We start from the raw sequence: 9,957 nt of genomic DNA, 5'->3' as shown, positions 1-9,957 counted from the left end.
ATATTACAACAAGAATTACCAACTATTTTTTCTCTCTCTCTCTCTCTCTCTCTCTCTCTCTCTCTCTCTCTCTCTCTCTCTATATATATATATATATATATATATATATTTAAATCTCTATAATTAAAAAATTCCAAATGACCAAAAAGACCCTCAAAATGGAAGATGAAGAAAAACTCTCTCTCTCTCTCTCTCTCTCTCTCTCTCTCTCAATGTTAACTAAATATTTAAATTCCATGTTAACATTCCTAGAAACCCCCAAATGTTGGAGACAAAATTGTTATTGTGAAAGCCTTAATTCAGCTTGCCACCTCACTTCATGGCTACCCCCAACTTTGGAGAAACAAATTTATTTGGGGATAGAGAGGTTTTAAAGGAAATAAACCCTAATAACTAGGAATCAAATCATGGGCACATAATAACACACAGTAAGGGGTGGTTTAATAATAATAATAATAATAATAATAATAATAATAATAATAATTAGGAATCATATCCTTTGCTCCTCCTTAAATATCTCTCTCTCTCCATCCATATATAATTTTGTAAATCTCTCCATAATTACCTCCTTAAATCTCCCTATTTTTTCTCCCCCACCTTTGTGCTCCATGTTTTATTATTTTTATTTTTTGTAACGGCATAATAATAAAATCCCCAAATAATGATCCCACGATTTGATTCCTAACTAATTATTAAAGATTTTTTTTAACCTACCCCTTTACAAGATAATTATGGAGAGATTTACAATATTAAATATGAATATGGAGAGAGAGAGAGAGAGAGAGAGAGAGAGTTATGGAGGGTGGTGAGGGAGTAAGGGAAGTAATTATTAGGTTTCTTTCTCTCTTCATTAAAAAAAAGACGTGGAACCATTATTTGGAGATTTTATGCTCTCTCTCTCTCTCTCTCTCTCTCTCTCTCTTCACTTTATATAAATACAATCTCTGCAAGTCCAATGGAAGAGATTCTATCTATCTGGGATAGATTTGAAATTGCTGAGTTTAGGATTTGGAATCATAAGAGGGACGAGTCTGTAAAACAGAGGAAAACAGAAAATGGCAGACGGAATCATTTTGGGTGTTGTCCTGACAAAGGAAGATAACATTTCCTACTAACTTAGTGCAAACTCTATTCTTTGTCATTTTCTCCTAACAACATTTCAACTTTTCTATACTCTGTTTGTTACAGGTATATTCAAGGATAAAATATTATTTGTAATTGTTTCAAGGATGCCCACTTTAGAGAGTTCGGCCTAAGTGAAGAAAATGCAATTAAACAATTTCATTACCTTTTGGAGGAGAGAAAGCCAGAGCCACCATTGTTGGTTCTAGATGATGTTTGGGATAAATCAATTTTTTTTGCGGTATATTTTGGTTATTCACATTCTTGGATGATTGTATCCTCTTGATCTAACATGTTTCATAGGGGTACCTTTTCTGTTTATTACTTGAAAAGTAAAAATAGAAACCTTAGTGACCAACAAGACCAGGATCTTACAATAAGATGAATGTTTATCTTGCTCTGGTGTCAATTCAATAAGCAACCCTCTCCCCCCCCCCCCCCCCCCCAAAATAAAAACCAACTCAAAAAAAAAATAAATAAATAAATAAAGGGGTTGTAGGAGAAGATGAATTCTTGTACCTCAAAATACGAATTACTCCTTGGGTCCAACCAAGTTGTAGCTCTGAATTCATTCTCTTAGTTTTTTTTTTTTTTTTTTTTTTAAGCAATTAATTTTCATATGATATATACTATACACATCGGGAATGCAGCAAGTGATTAGTGAAACTAATGCATTTCTTATTTTTTGTATAAGGATTAAGAAGCTGGGCACAATCACACTGATGACCAAGCAAAGGATTGGAGTTACATGATCCATTATGTCATTGTCAAATGTTCTTACTAACTAAAACTTGTTGAGGAATATGAAGGAGAATTGTTGTATTTCTGGATATTCTTATTTTTTGAACCTGAAGTATTTTGTCTTGTTCACATATATGGGACCCTTCCATTAGTGAACCATAGGCAGAAATTGTATTTCCCACACAGTGAAAAACAAAAATAATCTTCATTAGACCCAAAGTTCTACGGAACAGAATGAAGTAATATTACAACAACAATTACCAACTATTTTTACTCTCTCTCTCTCTCTCTCTCTCTCTCTCTCTCAGAGGATGGTGAGATGGGACTAAAAGAAGTACCAGGTGATTGATGATAGCATAGTAAAATGTATGCGCTCATTAGTAGAGAGAAGGAAGCTTGAAGGAGACTACCCCACATGCATTTGCACGTGTATTTTTATTAGTGTATATATATATATATATATATATATATAGCAAAAATGCACATGTGACCTTAGACTTGAAGAGAAAGAGCTATAACGAAGAAAATTGTGGAGAAAGGGAGTTAGGAAGCTTATTTGAAGATTGAAAGATTTCCAACAAATGCTAGGAAAAGTACAAGTTAAGAGCAAGTTTGTATAGATATAGAGTATGAACTGAGTTTTCCCAAACTTAACAAGCACTAATGATCATAGGATTAGTAAAAAGGTCAATTACATAACATTCTTGAGAAACACAATGTTTGTGGGATTGTAAGAGAACATAATCCGAGGAGGGGAAAAATTCGAATCCCGATAGCTTCTATTCTTGCTAGAGCTTCGATTCCATCTTCAAAAGATCAAAAGAACATTAAGCAGTGGTGAAGTACAACAGATTAAATAAACTAAATCACTCAACCACCTAGACCCAGACAACTATTAAAAAACTATATTGCCTAAGAGCTCACAACTGCTTGAGTCCTTCCAAGCCTCTCAACACCATGTTTCGTTTCACCCTAATTCTCTTAGTTGCAGCAATATTGTAATAAAAGTTTGAAAATAAAAATTTTAAAGAGTTTTTATTAATAAGGCAACTAAAAGAAATTAGGAAAGGAATTTTTTTTTATTATGTAAGGGTTAATTAGGAAATTAGTAATTGGGGAGGGAGGGAATATAGAAAGATATAGATGGAGGAGAGATAGATGAAGAGATAATGAATAAAGAGAGAAAATATATAAAAAAAATATATTTCACAAAAAGAGAGTGGAACGCCGAATGTGAGAGAGGAGTCTTATCAAAAGTAAAATATAAGAACTTGGGAGAGGAGGGGAAGTGTTTGAAAGGAAATGGAAAGTGGAGAGAAAGAGAGAGAGAGAGGAGTACATGTGAGTTTTCCTAGGTAGAAGGGGCGGAAAAAGGAAAGTGAGAGAGTGTAAAAAAAGGATAAAAGTTTGAAAATAAGATTTTTAAAGAGTTTTTATTAATAAGGTAACCAAACGAAATTAGGAAAGGAAATTTTTTATTGGGTAAGGATTAATTAGGAAAGTAATTGGGGGAGGGAGGGAATATAGAAAGATATAGATCGATGAGAGATAGATGGAGAGATAAAAAATAAAGAGAGAAAATATATATATATATATATATATATAAAAGATATCTCACAAAAAGAAAGTGGAACGTAAGAGAGGAGTCTTACCAAAAGTAGAAAAATAAGAATGTGGGAGAGGAGAGGAAGCGTTTGAAAGGAGAGAGAGAGAGAGAGAGAGAGAGAGAGAGAGAGAGAGAGAGAGAGAGAGAGAGAGAGAGAGAGAGAGAGGAGGACGTGTGATTTTTCCTAGGTCGAAAGGGTGGAAAAGGCAAGTGAGGGAAAGTGTAAAAAAAGGAGATGTGAGATATTATTATTATTATTATTATTATTATTATTATTATTATTATTATTTTGTAAAAGGGGGCATGAGATTTTACACCAACAAAGAAACTAAATTTTTAGAAAAATATTTAATTATAAAAAAACAAAACAAGGGTACCAAAAAAATAAGGAAAATAAGAAAGATAAAGAAAATTAATAATGTAAAAGATAATGTATTTAAATAAAAAATAATGATAAAATAGTTTAAAAAAAGATTAACCACAAAGCATGAGTACATGTTTTTATATAATAATATGATAATATGATAATGATTTGAACTATTCCAAAATCTGCCATTAAGACACCTACAAATGTCCTAAAGACACACCAGATGCAAAACAAGAATTCTAAAAATTTTGTGCACCAGATAGTGTTCAAGCCATCTCTTTCATAAAATTTTGATTGACTTGATTCAAAATACAAAGGGAAGAGGACTTGAACGGCCACAATACTTGTGATTTGAGCTTCAACAGATTCAGCCACTGAGAAAGATCGAATCATTGAAAAATACATTAAGTTGATGATTGTAAAATCAGGTTTCTAAATTTTTTATTATTTATGCCACTTTACCTTAATTATTTTCACTCAATCCACCTCATCCTAAATGCTTTTTAAACTCACATTTGTGAGAATGCGTTGGTTCCCACAAGGACAAAATTTTGCTAACAATAACAACTCTTCAATTATGCCTAGATGTCACTGTTCTAACACAGTTCAGTGCCCCGCCGTTTCTGTTTCATATGCCCAACATTCTTGTAGTTAGTCTACAATTGAAAAGCTTTTAGTAAGAAACTTATTTTGTTGTTAAACTTGAAAGCTTTTAGTGATGCAAATTAAATTCCATTGACAAATGCATTAACGCCTAAACTCTTTACAAATCTTATTTATTTATATCGTCTTCTCAGAGTTTAATGTATTGGTCATATTGTAATAGACACTTTCTTATTTGATTGATGTTTCTGAATATTTCTCATTTTTTTTTGGTAAAAGTTTCTGAATATTTCTCAACTCAATATTTATATGCACATTTATCTTGATATGAGAGATATTATTGTTTTAGATCATTATGTTTTGTCTATCTCTTTTATGCACTAATTAACATGGAATTATTGGGGGTAGTAATTGTGCAAGGGAATGTGTTATAAATGACTAATGACCGCCATGATTTACATTAATAAGATTATTCACTCAAGATTTATGTTGTACAACCAATGATAGCATGCTTATTGGAATCTAAGTATCTTTGTCTTGAGTGATATTATGGTCAAATAGTCCAAGTGGGAGACTATAGGATTAATCTATAACATAAAGTCCTTATTATGTCACGAGAGATATTGTACAACGTCTCTTTAACTTGAACTCTACCTCATAACTATTATAGGATGCTAGAGGTGATCTATATTATTTGGAGACTTAGATCCTCCCTTCACCATACGTAGTTCACACATTCTGGCCCATTATTGTGTAAGTGTAAATCTCCATTAAAGTTCAAAGTTGCAATTGCAGTTGTTTGAACTAGAATGACAGATCTCCACTTAAATCGGCCTAATCCACACAATCCCCAGTTTGCCTAAGCATCTGGGCAACCCACGGGTAAGTATAGAATAGAATAAGAAAATACACACACACTCACACAATGAGTACGACACGGTTCGATCCTACAACCTCTTCCCTTAGGTGCTGGCTCCACAAGCCGAAGCTACTACCATTAGGCTATCCTAATATTTGTGATGATATGTAATTCATCGTTATTAAAGTATAGAATTTGATTCATTATTTATTAGCATGATCATTCTATCTAGGAATGCAATAATTCCTCCAATCCAAACTTAGAAGGCCCCATCCATCTAACATCAAAATGACACATCAACCTATGACATATCTGAAATAGTGGATTACTCAAATAATCTTTTTAATTTCAACAGATTTTATTGACTTGTGCATAAGAGTTTTATTATTATTATTAATATTATTATTAGGGAAGTTATTAACCTAACAAGGGTTGGTTATGTTTGGTAAAATAACAAAATGATAAAAGACCAAATTATCATGAAAATACTTATTAAAGAATGAATTAAATGGGGTAAACTAGGTATTTCACTTTTTATAAATTAAAATAAAAAAAAAATCCACAATTGGAATTGTAAAGGCATTTTAGTCATTTCATCTTATTTCTTAAACCTGCCTTTCTGTCCTCTCTCTCTCCCGGTTTTCTATGAAATCAAAATCGGTTGACTCTCTCTCTCTCACCATGGGCCATAACCGGATGAAATTTGGGTATTAGTGCTAATCCTCTTCAGTTTTCCTCTCTGTACCAGTTTTATATGAAATCAAAATCCGTTGACTCTCTCCTTCTCTCTCACCATGGGCTATAATCGGATCAAATTTGGGAAGCTAATTTGCTTACCAAAAAAAGGATCAACCCCTTAAAGCTTAAGCCCATGGCAATGGCCTATTTCAATCTCCCAACGTAAATGGCTTGAAAGAAAAAATCACAACTTTGAAGGGTAATTAGAGGTTTCCTACCAATCTTAGGAATGGCAATGGGGTGGGTTGGATAGAGACTCACCCCGCTCCACCTCTAATGAGGTGGTTTTGTATCACCGATATAGGATTGGTGAGTCATCAAGTTTTGATTTGCAAACCTAGGTTTTTGTATTATAGTGTGGATCAATTATGGTCAAATTGAATAGAATTTAGGCGTATTAATGTGCAATCTGGACTTCTGTATCAAATTTATAGAAATTAGGTCAAGTGATAGAAATGTTGACGAAATTATGATAATTTTATCTTATTTGTCAATCTTGATTATATTATTAAAAAATATGATACTATGGTCGTTTACGGCATACTAGTGATATTTAAATTAGACCACAAGTGTACCTTGACACTTACATATAATTGCGTCTTGTCCCATTCCCAAAAGCATTTGATGAAAATACTGAGATTATACAAAGATCTCACGTTCATGTCTCGATTTTGGTTCGACCCGAGACCTATTTTATAAGGACCCTACTCGGCTCCACTTACCAGTGCGAATCCTTAGCCAATGCTGCTCCTAGGTTCGACTCATGACTTATGATCTCACCATTTTGCCAAAATCTCTCCTATCCACCTCAGGAAAAAAAAATAAAATTCCCAACCAAGGTTTTTGGTGATTCTCTTTGCCAAATCTCACCCGGACCGCCTCAACATCAATATTAATCTTTAAAGATTGAAGATTGCACTTTAACATCAACTTTTGGGGTTCCATTTATTCTCAAGGACACTTGTAGGTAAATCAAACAAAAAAGAAAAAAAAATTTCAAGAACTACCAACCTAGAGTTGAATAGCCTAGGATAGAGCTCACTTACACTAGATCAACAACCTAAGATTCGATGGCAAAGTACCATTTTGAATGTAATTTTTAAAATTCTAATGTTTCCACTGTTTAGAAAGCCTAAAATAGGCTTGATGACAAGATTCAAGGGTTAACTTGGCCTTATGGCTACCAAAACCCATCCCAAGTTGTACTAATAAAAAATACAAGATCTTGCCATATCTTGGTTTTAGGCCTAATTAAAACTGAGACCTCAAAACTTGGAGAAAACATTGAAATACCAATCTAAGTGGATCATATGACACATTCTATTTTGAATTCATGCCATTAGAATTTAGAAAATTAGACAAAAGAAAATTCAACTAGTCTAAGTGGATCATATGACACATTCTATTTTGAACTCATGCCATAAAGCAAGTCTATATCCAAGTAGATTATCTAGGAGAACTCCAACTCCCAGAGAGGGGAAAATCATGAAAACAACCATTATCTTGGCCTTTCAAGAGCAAATTTCTAAACTATGAGTTGTTGTTTTCCTCATTGCCCCTACATAATTCCTTTCATCTTATTTGCTTACTTGTCCACCTCCTCTACAGTTGTTCATTCTCCCTCAAGGAATCTTTTGCCAATGTTCTACACATATTATGCATCTCTCTCCATTCAACCTTGCCAGGAGTTCCATGAACCTGAATATTTGTGGTTAAAACAAATCACTTTATTCCTTTTCTAAGAAATACATACAAGTGATGTCACAAGTTTTTTAGTTTATGACTCAAAGCAAATCTTTCCAAAACCAAAGTTATGCTTCATAGATTGGTTTTTTAAATCCAGAATTTTAAAGGAATCTATGGTGCCCTCTAATTATCCAGTAATTAATATAAAAAAGACAGCAAGTGTGCTTATCTGGCCTTCAATTTCTTAGGAAGTACTCCTAAACTAATAGAAGTTTGTGTGAAAAGATCTTTTCCAATGGTCCAGGGTCTAGCCTAAACAAACTAGTAACACTCTCCCTCGGTTTGCATTTTTCTCACTGTTCCAATACAAAATATGCAGATAGCCTAAACAATATCTGTATTAGCCTAAAACCAGTATTAACCAAGGTGAATCGGTCAGAGACTCAGAGGGAGTTTGACCTTGCTAACTTCTATCAGATAACATCACCCTTTTCATCGTCCAACTTTCCAGCAAGCCATCCTAGAATAAACCTCCCAATTGGAACACTGGTTTGCTAGCACACTCTGTTTTCTCATGTGTTCAGAATTATTGTCTAAACACATGAGAAAACATCCATTTTGTTTATCTGTGTCTATTCCTATACATCATAAAATTCCAAAATCCATTCTAATCTACCATCCACACATAAACACACATAAGAATATAACACTCAGGGGTAGACAAAAAACCTTTGTTATTCTCAGTTGTATCATATACTGTAGTTTTTAGAGGGTAAGTAGTGTCTTGTTAGGTTTGGATAAGTAACAAACCTTTGTTACGAAAATAATTTCCCTTTATTATTATTATTAATTATGGGAAAATGTTGGGTATGCCGTCAATATCAAGTATGCTAGCATCCTTGTGTCTATCTCTCTCTTCCTTTTTTTCGCAATGACCCTCATATCTTTTCTGAATGATACTCCATCATGTGTTCCTATTGGTGCTATCCGCTAGCATACTTGATATCGATGGTATACCTATCCCTCTCCCTATTATTTATAAGAGTTTGATTAATTGATAATGTATAAATGGATGTTATATGATTGAATGTATAGTTCTTTATAAAATTGGGCACAGATTTGATGAAAATGGAAATGAGTCTAATAATTAGAACTTAGAAGTAGTGCACAGATGGAGGGTAGCAAGCCGTTCCTGTCAATGTCAGGCCACAACATCGATCACCTCTCTAGAAAGAGCTTGATTTCCAAATTTTTTTCTCCCTTATCTCAACTAACTGTCTTAAAACATATTTAGAGAATATAGGTGATATGGCTTTCCATGTTGGATCCAATCACCCACCAGTCAATCCAATATTTTTAAAATATTGGATCAGGATTTGAGTGTGTTATACGTGTAACCACTCAGCCTATTAATACCCCTTATAAGCCCATCCAATCATATCATGGCATTTGTAAAAGGATTCTCACGAGAAGCACACTTTGTAAGAACATCATAATTAGGCGGTTAAGATATCATTCCTTTAATAGCTACCTAAGAAACACCAATGGTAGCACGAAATTCCTACTACTGTTGCAATCACTAATTAGACATCTGAGCGACCAATAGGCCTAGGTGTCGGATAAACTCTCTTTCTCTAATATTTCTTCTCTCGGTTGCTCTTAGAATTCACATCTGTTGCAATCACTAATTAGGCATCAGAGAGTCCTTGCTAGAGCAAAGCTCCAACCCGCTCTTCTATTTTTTTTTATCTTTCCCCTTTCAGGTCTCGTGCTGAAGGAGATGGATGGAATCCAATCCCCAACAATGTCTAATCAATTATAGATATTCTCAGTTTGATAGTCTTCCAATTAAGGCAATGTATTCTATGTTGGACATCTCTTCCAAACACGACCAAACACCTTGAATCAAATACACTAATATATTGGTGAAGGACATATCAACTAGTAGTGTGCCAAAACCTATAATGCATAACCACATCAATAAAGACCTCACACGTCTATGAACCGACCACCATACATTATTGAAGAGAATTTTGTTTTAAATGAAACAAAAAAATCTGACGTGCGGAATTCTTGTATAATCCAATTCAATATACATGTAGTACTTACACGTGCACTGGTGCCTTAAAATCTCCATTCTTAGATACACACAATGCGATAATCATATGAACGGATGTCCATTCCCATCTCTAGACATGAAAATTTTCATATCAAAACCTAGAGATTACCATTGCC

Source organism: Macadamia integrifolia, unplaced genomic scaffold (genome assembly GCF_013358625.1).
Source record: "Macadamia integrifolia cultivar HAES 741 unplaced genomic scaffold, SCU_Mint_v3 scaffold205, whole genome shotgun sequence".
Lineage (NCBI taxonomy): Eukaryota > Viridiplantae > Streptophyta > Magnoliopsida > Proteales > Proteaceae > Macadamia > Macadamia integrifolia.
This window is presented reverse-complemented; position numbering follows the sequence as displayed.